Source organism: Oncorhynchus keta, chromosome 29 (assembly GCF_023373465.1).
Source record: "Oncorhynchus keta strain PuntledgeMale-10-30-2019 chromosome 29, Oket_V2, whole genome shotgun sequence".
NCBI classification, from domain to species: domain Eukaryota; kingdom Metazoa; phylum Chordata; class Actinopteri; order Salmoniformes; family Salmonidae; genus Oncorhynchus; species Oncorhynchus keta.
Genome location: NC_068449.1, coordinates 21,753,092 through 21,769,930, shown reverse-complemented (window position 1 = coordinate 21,769,930; position 16,839 = coordinate 21,753,092). Strand labels below are relative to the sequence as shown.

The following is a 16,839-nucleotide window of genomic DNA, read 5'->3' as shown; positions in this document are numbered from 1 at the left end:
GGGCACATACGGGCTCAAATGAGTAGAATGAGTAGGCCGCCTGACCTATTTCTTTATTAGTCTATTGCCATTGTATAGTGATTGGACATTAAAGCATGAGTCACGATTAAATTGCAATTTTTTATATTATCAATTAACGATCAGAAAAATGTGTTGTTTCATAGATTATTAGGACTACAAATGGATAGAGTTTTAAATCAATTTGATCACATTTAAGTGTGCAATAACTAAATGGATTGCAGCAATAGGTTTGTGTCAGTCTGAGTTGGCAGGTTAATTCACAGTTACAGGTTAATACTACGCTGTATGCCAATCAAACCATGACGAGTGTCTTCAGGTTCCCTGGAATTACACTGCCACCATGACCACAGCTCCATGTGTTGCTGTATTGCTGTGCCTGCAGAAAAGGAAAGGTGGGGCCTTCCTCTCCGTCAGAGCTCTCTACTATACAGTAGACTTTAGACCCCGATAAAGATGTTTCTGTGAGCCTGTTGAATTCCCCTAAGAGCTACACTATATATACAAAAGTCTATGGACACACCTTCAAATTAGTGGATTCAACCGCGAAGTGGTAGGCCACACGAGCTCACAGAACAGGACCGCTGAGTGCTGAAGCGCGTAGTGCATAAAAAACGTCTGTCCTCGGTTGCAGCACTCACTACGGGGGCAATGGAAGCAATGTCAGCACAATAACTGTTCGTCGGGAGCTCAATGAAATGGATTTCCATAGCCGAGCAGCCACACACAAGACTAAGATCGCAATGCGCAATGTCAAGCGTCGGCTGGTGTAGTGTAAATCTCGCCACCATTGGACTCTGGAGCAGTGGAAATGCGTTCTCTAGAGTGATGGATCACGCTTCACCATCTGGCAGTCCAATGGACAAATCTGGGTTTGTTGAATGCCAGGAGAACACTACCTGCACAAATTCATAGTGCCAACTGTAACGTTTGGTTGGGGAGGAATAATGGTCTGGGGGTGTTTTCATAGGTTGGGCTAGGCCCCTTAGTTCCAGTGAAGAGAACATCTGAACGCTACAGCATACACTGACATTCTAGACGATTCTGTGCTTCCAACTTTGTGGCAACAATTTGGGGAAGGCCCTTTCCGGTTTCAGCATGACAATTTCCCCGTGCACAAAGCCAGGTACATACAGAAATTGTCAAAGATCGGTGTGGAAGAATTTGACTGGCCTACACAGAGCCATGACCTTATGCTAGATGTTTTTCTAAGGCGTCTTTTCCATCTGTTTGACCAGAAATCAAAGCCTTTGCTTATTCTTTTTTTTAGGGTGGAAAATGGTAGAAACTTTACTTTACTGTACTGTGCTCTACTGTGCTGTCCAAACTTGTGAAACATGATTGGTCCAGATTTGGTCCGTTCCAGACTGGACTGGACGTTGAAATCAAGGCCAGGGTGGACTGACCAAATTTCAACTACTTTTCGACTTCCATGGACATCCTGTGTCGGTCAGTGCTCAGTGGGTAAGGAGAGAGCGAGGGAGGGGTTGTCTAGACTGTTTTCACACTTGCTTTGACCACCAGAGGACAGTAACATGAAGAAAACAGGATCTTCATTTGAGACAGTTTGCCACAGCAGTTAAATAATCCTGCAGCAACAGGAAATGTGAATTATTATGTGGATTATAATTAATGAAATATGCAATATCTTCCTTTGCATATTTCCATTACTGATTTTAATTTACAGATGTGGTAGGAGCATTTGATTTTTAATCACTTCATATTTCATAAACCAATTAGTAAAATCAGTAAAAACACGATAACTAATTGGTCTAACTAAAGGTCTACCTTTATTTGTTACTTTTGTGAACTTGTATTGCATTTACATTTAAGTCATTTAGCAGACGCTCTTATCCAGAGCGACTTACAAATTGGTGCATTCACCTTATGACATCCAGTGGAACAGCCACTTTACAATAGTGCATCTAAATCTTTTAAGGGGGGTGAGAAGGATTACTTTATCCTATCCTAGGTATTCCTTAAAGAGGTGGGGTTTCAGGTGTCTCCGGAAGGTGGTGATTGACTCCGCTGTCCTGGCGTCGTGAGGGAGTTTGTTCCACCATTGGGGGCCAGAGCAGCGAACAGTTTTGACTGGGCTGAGCGGGAACTGTACTTCCTCAGTGGTAGGGAGGCGAGCAGGCCAGAGGTGGATGAACGCAGTGCCCTTGTTTGAGTGTAGGGCCTGATCAGAGCCTGGAGGTACTGAGGTGCCGTTCCCCTCACAGCTCCGTAGGCAAGCACCATGGTCTTGTAGCGGATGCAAGCTTCAACTGGAAGCCAGTGGAGAGAGCGGAGGAGCGGGGTGACGTGAGAGAACTTGGGAAGGTTGAACACCAGACGGGCTGCGGCGTTCTGGATGAGTTGTAGGGGTTTAATGGCACAGGCAGGGAGCCCAGCCAACAGCGAGTTGCAGTAATCCAGACGGGAGATGACAAGTGCCTGGATTAGGACCTGCGCCGCTTCCTGTGTGAGGCAGGGTTGTATTATCCCCTCACCTCATGAGGGAGAGAAATAAACACATATTTGGTTTCAGTAATTGCTTTCAAAGACATTGGCAAGTAACCTAAGTATTTTGATTTTTTTATATTTTTAAACACAAGTAGTTTAATGTTGCAATGTATTTGGAAATACACTTGGAAAGTATTGGCATGCACTGTATATGACAACACTCCCATGCATTTGAACCCATGTCTGTTTGGTATTTAAAATATTGTATTTGGAATATTTTTTAAACAGTAGTCTTTTTATAGGAAATTATTTGAAAATACTTTCAAATACTTACAACAGAAGTAGTTGATTCTGTACATATTATTTGAAAAAAACGGAAATACACAGAACGTATGTATTTAAATAACAAATAATACAATACACATGTATTTGGACCCTGGTCTGCATCTAATATAGAACTAACTATGCATGTGTAATTTGTTATCCAATACTTTTTATTTGTATCTTCATGGAGACATTGGTTGAGTAGGTTCTGCGGAAGCAGTCAAACATGACACAACCCAGTCCTCATGTTGACACAAGCACTAGTCATAGCATCGTGTGGTCATAGACTGTGATACAAAAACGAAACTCCTGAAACTCATGTTATCTGTGTGCACTCCCCTGGCCTACTCCCATTACTCAGAGACTTCTTTCCCACATCCAACCTTAACTGTGTGATATAGATTCTACCAGGCTGATATGGATGGAAATACTATACTCCCTTGTCTTTCTGCATTAGGCAAGATGGACTAAGGGTTGTTATCTAGTATAATTGCTAACACTGTAGGGCTTGCACTTCCTTGAAATCAGTTATTTTTTATGACTGAGAACATCATTCAACCATTTCCTCTCTGACTTTTGACAATGGGTTAGATTCACTGTTTACTTTTCTCACAGGGTGTAAGGGTTTTCTTCTGGTGAAAGAGAGGCAGACCAAAATGCAGCGTGGTGGTTATTCATGTTTTTAATAAAGACGACTATACATGAACAGACTATACAAAACAAGAAAAGTGAAAAACCTAAACAGTCCTATCTGGTGCAAACACAGAGACAGGAACAATCACCCACAAAACCCAACACAAAACAGGCTACCTAAATATGGTTCCCAATCAGAGACAATGACTAACACCTGCCTCTGATTGAGAACCATATCAGGCCAAACATAGAAATAGACAAACCAGACACACAACATAGAATTCCCACCAAGCTCACGTCCTGACCAACACTAAAACAAGGAAAACACATACGAACGATGGACAGAACGTGACACAGGGCTACATTCTGTAATATAATGAAAGGCCCAAAATGTCTCAAATCTGCCGCCATGTGGTTGTAGTCAGCACACAAAGTATTTACCAGAATCTTTGTCATACATTCTAAACACTACTGAGCATGTTCCATCTATAAAATAAATATTTGACATGTTAGCAGATAGCTCAAACCCAAAGGAATGTTCTCCACATTCTACCGATAATCAATATTCAAAAAGCACATAAAACAGCCATACAAATGTGATACCTTCCTACCTTCTAAGCCAACTGTTCTGTTTTATGAACTATCCAAACGTTAAAATCTTCACACAGACTGGTTAGGCTATGAAAGTGAATAACTTGCAGCTATAATAATTCCCTCTGTGCATTCTGTAACCCCACACCCCACAATGCCTTTGTGATGTTTGAAGTAGATTCGATTGGACTGTGGTTTAACGTGTGATATATTGTAAGGAAATATGTACTACTGTTTCAAGACAGTAACTTCCTGCTGTGGACAAGGCCTTAGGAAACATAAAACCATTATACAAATAACCCAAAGCAACTCTGTGCAAGCCACAATGGCCCAGTGCACTTTGTTTCAGCTGTCTACTTTATAAACTTCACAAAACCATTACTCAGAAAAAAAGCATTATATGACCCAACAATAATAGAATCATTCTATTTGGAAAATTTGGAAAGAGTATGGCACTCATTATATTATATTTTAAGGCTGCTTACCAGATAACTCTCCAGTTGAGGAACTTTCTGTCTGCCTGCAGCAATTTTGCATACAGTGCAATCTTTATTCTAAATGTACAGTCTTCTTTATGCGCACACCATGCAGTGACAATAAAGATTATTCTCAAATATCATGCAAGGTTATGATGATGATGTCTGCCCCCTCCAACCTCCCACGCTCCACCCCTTTCCATCAATCATTATGAAGTCCTTAATTTCACCCACCTTCTTTTAGTGCTTTGGTCACGGCAGAAAATGCTGGTAAATATCAACCTAAATGTATTAGCTCTCATTACTAGCTACGTTGTTAGCTTCAACTTGGCTTTGATATATTGCAACAACAAGCATTGCAACTCTTGTTTAGCAAGATTTTCTAAAGTATTTTTTATTTTTGTATTTATTGTTTAGCAAGATGGCCATGGACGACTTCTAATATATGGACAGCTTCAAGAGAAAGCGCATCAAATTGACCCTCAAGACTGCGACTTTCCTGTATTGTTCAGCGGATCAATGCCAATAAAACTGTGATTTTAGAGGAAGGTAAGAAAAAATGAATGCACATTATCTTGCAAAGAGTTGTTGCTCAGTGTTTCACATGCTCATGTATTTGCTCTAAATCTGCACAGTAGCTGATCACGATCAGCTCAGCTAATTTGACAGCTAGCTGGCTACTAGTAGCTAGCTAATTGTAGTAGCTACTGGTAGCCGGCAGAAGCTACATCCTGGTCGTCAATAGTTACCACAGCCACAAAGTCATAAACTCCGCCTATTTCAAACAGGTATCTTCTTATAATGTGATTTTAAACCGAACCGTAACCCCAATTTTAACCACACTGCTAGCTTTATGCCTAACCCTGACCTTAAAATTAAGACCAAAAAGCACATTTTTAGGATATAGCCAATTTGGACGTTGTGGTTGTGGTAACTATTGATTACCCTGCGTCCTGGTAATCTATTCATGTGTGCCAGTTACTGCCCTGTGCTGCCAGTGTGTATTGCATAAATTAGTAATCTGCAATGTATGCATCTAATCTGTTTCAGTTGTGGATAAGAATGGAAGGAATTAAAGTTTTGTTTGGACATGAGATTCTGAATGGTATCTGCACTGGCCGTGCTGCTACTCCAATTTAATCTGTTCTGCCTGTGGCTATGGAATCCTGACCTGTTCTCCGGACATGCTACCTGTCCCAGACCTATTATTTGACTGTGGCAGAGTTTCAGCCATACAGGAAGAATCTCCTACTGAGTTAATAACCTCATGTTTTATACTCTATTGTACACATTTAGCTAACTGAAGCCAAAGGTTTGCATCATTAGCTTTTTTCATTAGGTAGCTAGCAATATGATCGATGTAGCTCAACAAATAGATGTCTCCCTTCCTCAGATGATAATGAAATTGATGAGAGCCATGTCAACATTGTGGTCATTGATGAGCTCCATGAGAAGCTTCTGTAATGAGTCTAAGGAGGTGTGTGCCCTTTGTCCTGTGGGTGTACGGAGTGATCTCTAGTACCTTGCTTGGTCATGCTCTCTCCACCTAGATGATGCACATCCGGAAGCAGCAGGTGATCGAGATAGGAGCAGACGGGGTTGGGACGTTCCAGCACGAGAGAGTCTGTTGGCTGCAGGTGAGGAAAGAGAGACAGAGCTCTTAAGTAATCCTACCTAGGCTTTTGGATATGAATATGTTCATCATTTTCTATTTCACGCTATCTATTACTTGTCTTGAATGGAAATTTGAACTGCTGAACTATATCCAATCTCCTTTGTAGATTGCCACTAAGAACAAGGTGTACCTCTTTGACATCCTGATGCTTGAAGCCCGGGCCTTCAAGAACAGCCTGTCCATGATCCTGGAAACCACATTTTAAAGGTGAGTAATATATGATGATATTATTATATTAATCCATTTGACTTCTACCTTATGTAATTTCACCTCTGTCTGTGTATTCAGGTCACCTATAGCTGCCAGAGAATTGCCGAATGTCTGAGGGCTCAGTTTGGAGTGAATCTCACCAATGTCTTTGACACGCAGGTACTGTATTGTAGAAAATGTATGATCCTAGAGTGTGCAGCCGAAGCTTTGCTGTTGTTCTATGAATGTATTCTTACTGCCCTGTAGGCATAGACCGAGTGTTACCCTCCCAGCCTTATCACTGTGATGTGTTTGGGTTATTTCTCCATAGGTGGCAGATATCCTGTGCTTCTATACAGAGACAGGTGGCTTCCTGCTAGGAGGTGGTGAACCTACATCTGAAGATGCCCTCATCACGACTCTCCTCTCTCAAGATCAAGTCTCTGCTCACCAAGGTACATAAAGCAGGGAACATAGCACACAAGTATGGATGTTGTCTGTGTGTGTGTGTGTATCTGCATTGTAAGACTTGATTTTGTGTGTCTGTACTAGAGGTCAACCGATTAATCGCAATGGCCAATTAAATAGGGCCAATTTCAAGTTTTCATAACAATCTGTAATCGGCATTTTTGGACACTGATTATGGCCGATTACATTGCACTCCACGAGGAGACTGCGTGGCAGGCTGACTACCTGTTATGCGAGTGCAGACAAGGTAAGGTGCTAGCTAGCATTAAACTTATCTTATAAAAAACAATAAATCTTAACATAATCACTAGTTAACTACACATGGTTGATGATATTACTAGTTTATCTAGCTTGTCCTGCGTTGCATATATTCGATGCGGTGCCTGTTAATTTATCATTGAATCACAGTCTACTTCGCCGAACGGGTGATTTAACAAGCTCATTCGCGAAAAAAGCACGGTCGTTGCACCAATGTTTACCTAACCATAAACATCAATGCCTTTCTTAAAATCAATACACAAGTATATATTTTTAAACCTGCATATTTAGTTAATATTGCCTACTAACATGATTTTCTTTTAACTAGGGAAATTGTGTCACTTCTCTTGTGTTCTTGCAGCAGTTTGGGCCGCCTGACTCGTTGTGAACTGTGTGAAGACCATTTCTTCCTAACAAAGACCGTAATTAATTTGCCAGAATTGTACATAATTATGACAAAACTTTGAAGGTTGTGCAATGTAACAGCAATATTTAGACTTATGGATGCCACCTGTTAGATAAAATACGGAACGGTTCCGTATTTCACTGAAATAATAAACATTTAGTTTTCGAAATGATAGTTTCCGGGTTGGACCATATTAATTACCTTTTTGTTTGCTGTGTTATTATATTATAATTAAGTCTATGATTTGATAGAGCAGTCTGACTGAGTGGTGGTAGGCAGCAGCAGGCTCGTAAGCATTCATTCAAACAGCACTTTCCTGCATTTGCCAGCAGCTCTTCCCTGTGCTTCAAACATTATGCTGTTTGTGACTTCAAGCCTATCAACTCCAGAGATTGAGTGGGCAATACTAAAGTACCTATTAGAACATCCAATAGTCAAAGGTATATGAAATACAAATGGTATACAGAGAAATAGTCCTATAATAACTACAACCTAAAACTTCTTACCTGGGAATATTGAAGACTCATGTTAAAAAAGGAACCACCAGCTTTCATACAGTGGGGCAAAAAAGTATTTAGTCAGCCACCAATTGTGCAAGTTCTCCCACTTAAAAAGATGAGAGGCCTGTCATTTTCATCATAGGTACACTTCAACTATGACAGAAAATGAAAAGAAAAATCCAGAAAATCACATTGTAGGATTTTTTATGAATTTATTTGCAAATTATGGTGGAAAATAAGTATTTGGTCACCTACAAACAAGCAAGATTTATGGCTCTCACAGACCTGTAACTTCTTCTTTTTGAGGCTCCTCTGTCCTCCACTCGTTACCTGTATTAATGGCACCTGTTTGAACTTTTTATCAGTATAAAAGACACCTGTCCACAACCTCAAACAGTCACACTCCAAACTCCACTATGGCCAAGACCAAAGAGCTGTCAAAGGACACCAGAAACAAAATTGTAGACCTGCACCAGGCTGGGAAGACTGAATCTGCAATAGGTAAGCAGCTTGGTTTGAAGAAATCAACTGTGGGAGCAATTATTAGGAAATGGAAGACATACAAGACCACTAATAATCTCCCTCGATCTGGGGCTCCACGCAAGATCTCACACTGTGGGGTCAAAATGATTACAAGAACGGTGAACAAAAATCCCAGAACCACACGGGGGGACCTAGTGAATGACCTGCAGAGAGCTGGGACCAAAGTAACAAAGCCTACCATCAGTAACACACGACGCCGCCAGGGACTCAAATCCTGCAGTGCCAGACGTGTCCGCCTGCTTAAGCCAGTACATGTCCAGGCCCGTCTGAAGTTTGCTAGAGAGCATTTGGATGATCTAGAAGAAGATTGGGAGAATGTCATATGGTCAGATGAAACCAAAATATAACTTTTTGGTAAAAACTCAACTCGTCGTGTTTGGAGGACAAAGAATGCTGAGTTGCATCCAAAGAACACCATACCTACTGTGAAGCATGGGGGTGGAAACATCATGCTTTGGGGCTGTTTTCCTGCAAAGGGACCAGGACGACTGATCCGTGTAAAGGAAAGAATGAATAGGGTGAGTGAAAACCTCCTTCCATCAGCAAGGGCATTGAAGATTAAACGTAGCTGGGTCTTTTAGCATGACAATGATCCCAAACACACCGCCCGGGCAACGAAGGAGTCGCTTCGTAAGAAGCATTTCAAGGTCCTGGAGTGGCTTAGCCAGTCTCCAGATCTCAACCCCATAGAAAATCTTTGGAGGGAGTTGAAAGTCCGTGTTGCCCAGCAACAGCCCCAAAACATCACTGCTCTAGAGGAGCTCTGCATGGAGGAATGGGCCAAAATACCAGCAACAGTGTGTGAAAACCTTGTGAAGACTTACAGAAAACATTTGACCTCTGTCATTGCCAACAAAGGGTATATAACAAAGTATTGAGATAAACTTTTGTTATTGACCAAATACTTATTTTCCACCATAATTTGCAAATAAATTCATAAAAAATCCTACAATGTGATTTTCTGGATTTTTTTTCTCATTTTGTCTGTCATAGTTGAAGTGTACCTATGATGAAAATTACAGGCCTCTCATCTTTTTAAGTGGGAGAACTTGCACAATTGGTGGCTGCCTAAATACTTTTTTTGCCCCACTGTATATTCTCATGTTCTGAGCAAGGAACTTAAACGTTAGCTTTTTTACATGGCACATATTATACTTTTTCTTCTCCAACACTTTGTTTTTGCAGTATTTAAACCAAATTGAACATTTTTCATTATTTATTTGAGACTAAATTGATTTTATGGATGTATTATATTAAGTTAAAACAAGTGTTCATTCAGTATTGTTGTAATTGTCATTATTACAAATATATATTTTTTTAAATCTGTAGCTCAGTTGGTAGAGCATGGCGCTTGTAACGCCATGGGTAGTGGGTTCGATTCCCGGGACCACCCATACGTAGAATGTATGCACACATGACTGTAAGTCGCTTTGGATAAAAGCGTCTGCTAAATGGCATATATATTAAATTGGCCGATTAATCGGTATCAGGTTTTTTTCCGGGTCCTCCAATAATCGGTATCGGCGTTGAAAAATCATAGTCGGTCGACCTCTAGTCTGTACTATACCTGTAGGAGGACAAAGAGGTATGGTACATGCGTCCCTGCCCTGCGTCCCTGCTGAAGGTCATGGCCCTGTCGGTGATCCATCTGCAGCCTCTGAGGCTGGCTGACTACACAGGCCTGGTGGACTCCTACCTTAGCAGCAGTCATGAGGAACCTGTCCACACCAAGTCAATGAGCTACACAAACATGACCCAACACACAACCGCCCAGATAAATAAAGGACTTACCTCAAACATCCAGACTCACTTACTCATTACTGTACACATGTCAAATGGCAATGTTGACACAAAACATTGTATTAGAGTTAGTGACATAAAAATAATTGATCTCAATGACAGTTATTATCTGAGATATACATGTCCCAGTGTGTTGAGATGATATAGATGCTTATGTGTTGCTTTGTGTATCTGTCTACAGAGCAGTGTTCTGGAGCTGCCTAGGGAGCTGCGGGAGTTGAAGCACATGCGGCAGGAGTGGACCATCGACCGTTACCCTGTCTCTGAGCAGGGCCTGCTGGAGCGCTCCAACCCCAGACCCCTACCCCCATCACAGGATGGGCAGGGCCAGAACATAGCCACCCAAAGACAACCTGACCCCCCTGTCCCCACAGCAGAGGAGGCTGTAGTCCCAGGACCAGTACCAGGGCTTCAGGCCCCAGCAGAGCAGAGACCCCCTGTCCCAGCAATACCCCGTGGGCATCTGACCTCCATGCTATGCCCAGTGACCTGACCCCAGAGGTCAAGCAGAGCTCCAGGAAACAGCCATCTGGAGATGTCAGCCCTGCGGCTCCATCAGGATCAGGAGAACCAGGACTCATGGAGATAGTGATGGTCACAATGGCAGGCAGAGGGAGGTCTCTGATGAAAGATGCAGCACCACCAACCCTCCCTGCCTTCCCTCCCTGCCTTCCTCTTCCTGGGAAGAGGCCTGGTTTTCCCGATACCAGCGGCCCAGGTCCCTAAGGAGAGCCCCAGGGTTCTAAAGACCCAGGCCCCAGTGGGGAGGGTAGAGGTGCCTGTCCACCCAGGCCCAAGACTCAGCCCAGTACAGTGAGCTGTACCCCAGCAGGCTGCCCTTTGTCCTGCCATGCCTGAAAACATCCCTTGGCCAGAGAGAGGCCTCTTCATCCAGAAACCTCAAGGTCTCACCTCTCCTCTCAGTCTCTCCCTCATTTCCTTTAGAAAGACTTAAGAGTACCACCTATGGTTGTGAAGGGTTGGTTGAAAATTACTTGTGTAATTGTTTATTCTACAAAGACCACTAGATGGCAGTAAATTGTCCATTTTGTTTGCAAATGTAAATTGCATCAATGTTTGGGGGGAAACGGTCATGTTTCAGTTAAATGGTTTTCTATTTCAAATGGAAAAACAACAGTAGATTCACATCAAATTAAAATCAGATGAGAGATCATTTGATAATTCTGTATCATGGCGACTAGTTTACCATGTGTACATGGCTTAATTTGAGTACATTTTTTTGTTTATTCAAATTGCTGTTCACACTTGTTACAAATGTAAATTAAACACCAGTTCAGTACTCTGCTTATTGTGATGCTGTCTTTCTCTCTTTCTGGCCTGATTTGCGTGAGTAATGGTACATTCTGAATATGTTAATTGCAGTCATTTCACTTGGTAATAGGGTCCTCGGCGTACAGTGATATTCTGCTGGGTTACAGCCCAATAATGTCCAACTAATTCCTTTGATATGACTACATGCAGTGGTACTTCACCCATCAATGCATTCCAGCCGTCGAGGAAGACCATGTATGCAGCACTGGCAGAATTATTCTAAATGTTTCTTCAAAGGAAACCTCATAATCAGTTAATTGTGGAAATAAAACTCATTTTTATGGTGTTAATCACAACAACAAAAAATTATCCCGAAAAGTCCAATGGGAAGTTGTGTTGGGACATGTTAGAACAAAACACCCAAAAGCTAAATGCATTTAGCTTGTGATGATTAATTACCTAGAAACTTGGCTTCTTGGCTGCTATTAATTGAGGCTGAAAGCTAAGGAAAGCATTGATGGATTTGCTGTTAATTGAAGGAAAACATTGTTTATGGAAGGTTCCTTTGATTACAGATGACTGGAAAACCATTAGAGTTGGCACGGAATGAATGCAGGACGTTGACATTATTAAATTGATATTGCCAGTCTGCAGCACTAATCACTCAAGAAGTTCAGATGGTGATGATCACAAGTACCCAACACCTGCCATGTTTTACACAGCAAACAAAGCCTTGTCTTATCAATCTACTATCGGTTTCCTGAATAAGGATCCTGCAATGCGGATATTACACAGATGTTCCACAAACAGCCTCTTTGAATTAATTTTCGGAGGTACGGTTTGGGAACAAAACAGGATATTAAGACAAAACAATGTGTTCAAACAGCAGCAGGGTGCGCGGTACAAACGGGGCCCTCATTAATCACATCTTATTGCCATGGCTATCTAGATATAGCAGCTTGGGCCTGTGCCAGGACCCCTTATTGAAAGCATGAAACAGATAAAGTAGGCTTTTAATTAACTAGGAGGGAGCAGAGCACAAAGACCCATCTCTCTTAGCAACCTCAGCTCCTGCTAGCGACTGGATGGATAGATCCTGGATCCTTCTCATATGCTTCACCTCCTAGGCCTTTAGATCTTATTTTAGATATCAGAATCATCTTTATTCACCAACTACAATTTTCCTTAGTGAGAAAGAGCTGCCAGCAAGCAATAAACAATATACAGAATACTTAGTCTTCTTAGACATCATACAGAATATACACTATCACAACAGTCTTGTTTCAAGTGATGCAAATGAAAATACAAATCCAATCAATTTAGCATTGAAACACTGACAGGGGCTGTAAATGCAGGAGCGTGCTCTAAGGGTTTCTCAAGGCTCTCTTCCCTGTTGGGTTGTGTCAGTCAGTCAGTATATGTACTGTATTTGGTTGGCAGAAATCACATGGCCCAGTCCATTGTGTGCCATACTCGTCCTGTTCCTGAAATTGCCAGTCTGTCATTGCCTTTGGTCATAAAACACTCAACATTCCCATTGTTTATCCATCATTTTCTATAATACATGATGATGGGAATGTAGATTTGCAGGTTATGACTAAACACTCTGGTTCTAGTTGTTCTGTAGGCTATATTGTTACAGTAATGGACATGCTCACCCCAGTCTCTGCTTCTTGCTGACGTGAAGAAAGAAAGAGGTGCGATAGGAGAGAGGTCTGCCACAGGGATATAGAGGGCAGGGGACCTGTCATTGACAGGTAGAGAGAGACCTTATTTTAGAGGACACTGCATTTCCTGTCCGTCACAATAATGCATTATGAGCTCCGCTTCCTGTTTCTCAGGCCTGGGAGGAAGGAACAGGGCGCTTGTCACACGGTAGTCATGGCTTCCTACCTCCTCCCCCCTGGCCCCTAACTTCAGACAGTCTCTTTGCTTTTGAGGGGAGATGACTACACCTTGAACATCGCAGCAGGATGTGTATGGTTACTTTTAGTGTTAGGTCGAGAAGGTAGGACACAGACATAAACATAAACTTTAGAAATACCCGCTGTGTTTATTGGTTACAAGAAATTGTTGTTTCAATGTTGTGCCTCTTCTCCGGAGGAACGTGGAGTGGTCTACTGTTTGCTCATCGTGTCTAAATGTGGGTCAGAACAAACAATTCCTTCCACAGTTAAATAAACAACTACCACACAATGAACTCCTTCATACAGTTACTGTATGCTTTACCTAAACTATAAACTCCATACACAACCTTCAAAACAACTAATCATAATATAATGTGAATTGATTACATACAGTTGAAGTCGGAAGATTACATACACCTTAGCCAGATACATTTAAACTCAGTTTTTCACAATTCCTGACATATAATTCTAGTTAAAATTCACTGTCTTAGGTCAGTTAGGATCACCAATTAGGAGAGAATGATTTATTTCAGAATTTGTTTTTTTCATCACATTCCCAGTGGGTCAGAAGTTTACATACACTCAATATAGTATTTGGTAGCATTTCCTTTAAATTGTTTAACTTGGGTCAAATGTTTTGGGTAGCCTTCAACAAGTTTCCCACAATAAGTTGGGTGAATTTTGGTCCATTCCTCCTGACAGAGCTGGTGTAACTGAGTCAGGTTTGTAGGCCTCCTTGCTCACACATGCTTTTTCAGTTCTGCCCACAAATTTTCTATAGGATTGAGGTCAAGGCTTTGTGATGGCCACTCCAATGCCATCTACAGTGCCTTGCGAAAGTATTCGGCCCCCTTGAACTTTGCAACCTTTTGCCACATTTCAGCCTTCAAACATAAAGATATAAAACTGTATTTTTTTGTGAAGAATCAACAACAAGTGGGACACAATTATGAAGTGCAACAACATTTATTGGATATTTCAAACTTTTTTAACAAATCAAAAACTGAAAAATTGTACCTGCAAAATTATTCAGCCCCTTTACTTTCAGTGCAGCAAACTCTCTCCAGAAGTTCAGTGAGGATCTCTGAATGATCCAATGTTGACCTAAATGACGAATGATGATAAATACAATCCACCTGTGTGTAATCAAGTCTCCGTATAAATGCACCTGCACTGTGATAGTCTCAGAGGTCCGTTAAAAGCGCAGAGAGCATCATGAAGAACAAGGAACACACCAGGCAGGTCCGAGATACTGTTGTGAAGAAGTTTAAAGCCGGATTTGGATACAAAAATATTTCCCAAGCTTTAAATATCCCAAGGAGCACTGTGCAAGCGATAATATTGAAAGGGAAGGAGTATCAGACCACTGCAAATCTACCAAGACCTAGCCGTCCCTCTAAACTTTCAGCTCATACAAGGAGAAGACTGATCAGAGATGCAGCAAAGAGGCCCATGATCACTCTGGATGAACTGCAGAGATCTACAGCTGAGGTGGGACACTCTGTCCATAGGACAACAATCAGTCGTATATTGCACAAATCTGGCCTTTATGGAAGAGTGGCAAGAAGAAAGCCATTTCTTAAAGATATCCATAAAAAGTGTCGTTTAAAGTTTGCCACAAGCCACCTGGGAGACACACCAAACATGTGGAAGAAGGTGCAACCAAAATTCAGTCAGATGAAACCAAAATTGAACATTTTGGCAACAATGCAAAATGTTATGTTTGGCGTAAAAGCAACACAGCTCATCACCCTGAACACACCATCCCCACTGTCAAACATGGTGGTGGCAGCATCATGGTTTGGGCCTGCTTTTCTTCAGCAGGGACAGCGAAGATGGTTAAAATTGATGGGAAGATGGATGGAGCCAAATACAGGACCATTCTGGAAGAAAACCTGATGGAGTCTGCAAAAGACCTGAGACTGGGACGGAGATTTGTCTTCCAACAAGACAATGATCCAAAACATAAAGCAAAATCTACAATGGAATGGTTCAAAAATAAACATATCCAGGTGTTAGAATGGCCAAGTCAAAGTCCAGACCTGAATCCAATCGAGAATCTGTGGAAAGAACTGAAAACTGCTGTTCACAAATGCTCTCCATCCAACCTCACTGAGCTCGAGCTGTTTTGCAAGGAGGAATGGGAAAAAAATGCCAGTCTCTCGATGTGCAAAACTGATAGAGACATACCCCAAGCGACTTACAGCTGTAATCACAGCAAAAGGTGGCGCTACAAAGTATTAACTTAAGGGGGCTGAATAATTTTGCACGCCCAATTTTTCAGTTTTTGATTTGTTAAAAAAGTTTGAAATATCCAATAAATGTCGTTTTACTTCATGATTGTGTCCCACTTGTTGTTGATTCTTCACAAAAAAATACAGTTTTATATCTTTATGTTTGAAGCCTGAAATGTGGCAAAAGGTCGCAAAGTTCAAGGGGGCCGAATACTTTCGCAAGGCACTGTATTTTGTGAAGTTCACCAGTCCCTCTTGCAGCAAAGCACCCCCATAACTATATGCTGCCACCCCCGTGCTTCACGGTTGGGATGGTGTTCTTCGGCTAGCAAGCCTCCCCTTTTTCCTCCAAACACAACGATGGTCATTATGGCCAAACTGTTCCATTTTTGTTTCATCAGACCAGAGGACGTTTCTCCAAAAAAGTACGATCTATGTCCCCATGTGCAGTTGCAAACCGTAGTCTGGCTTTGTTATGGTGGTTTTGGAGCAGTGGCTTCTTCCTTGCTGAGCGGCTTTTCAGGTTATGTCGATATAGGACTTGTTTTACTGTGGATATAGATACTTTTGTACCCGTTTCCTCTAGCATCTTCACAAGGTCCTTTGCTGTTGTTCTGGGATTGATTTGCTCTTTTCGCACCAAAGTACGTTCATCTCTAGGAGACAGAACACGTCTCCTTCCTGAGCGGTATGGCGGCTGGGTGGTCCCGTTGTGTTTATACTTGTGTACTATTGTTTGTACAGATGGACGTGGTACCTTCAAAATGGTCATGTTCAAGTTCCATCCATGAAATATTGGAAGGTGGAAAAAAGTGTACAATAGGGGTGGAACAACAGTCCTATAAATCTACCCTAATTCTCACTAATCATGGAACTGTATGATAATGGTCCAGTCATCTTGAACCATATGCCAGGATCCAGTTTTAACCTGTGTGTGTGGTCTGACTTCCATAATGACTCAAATAGACTACATGTCCCAAATTATTGCACAACCATAGCCTAATATGATCCAGTAAAGCAAGCGACCCTCTGGAAGAACTACAAGGACCTGACAGAGGAAAGAAACGTAAATGGAATGGAATGATGCAAAACGGAGG

General features: G+C 41.7%; 1 long non-coding RNA gene across 3 annotated transcripts; it reads left to right on the top strand.

Moving 5' to 3' along the window:
* The first annotated feature begins 244 nt into the window (after positions 1-244).
* On the top strand, positions 245-11,615 carry LOC118362473 (uncharacterized). Of its 3 annotated transcripts, XR_004821208.2 has the most exons (7): positions 245-1,482; positions 4,908-5,039; positions 6,041-6,127; positions 6,272-6,372; positions 6,454-6,534; positions 6,686-6,809; positions 10,511-11,615. It is a non-coding gene; the product is annotated as an uncharacterized LOC118362473 (long non-coding RNA). The 3 variants fall into 3 exon arrangements; XR_004821209.2 differs by having other exon boundaries at positions 245-1,144; positions 4,908-6,127; XR_004821207.2 differs by having other exon boundaries at positions 4,908-6,127.
* The last annotated feature ends 5,224 nt before the right edge of the window (positions 11,616-16,839 follow it).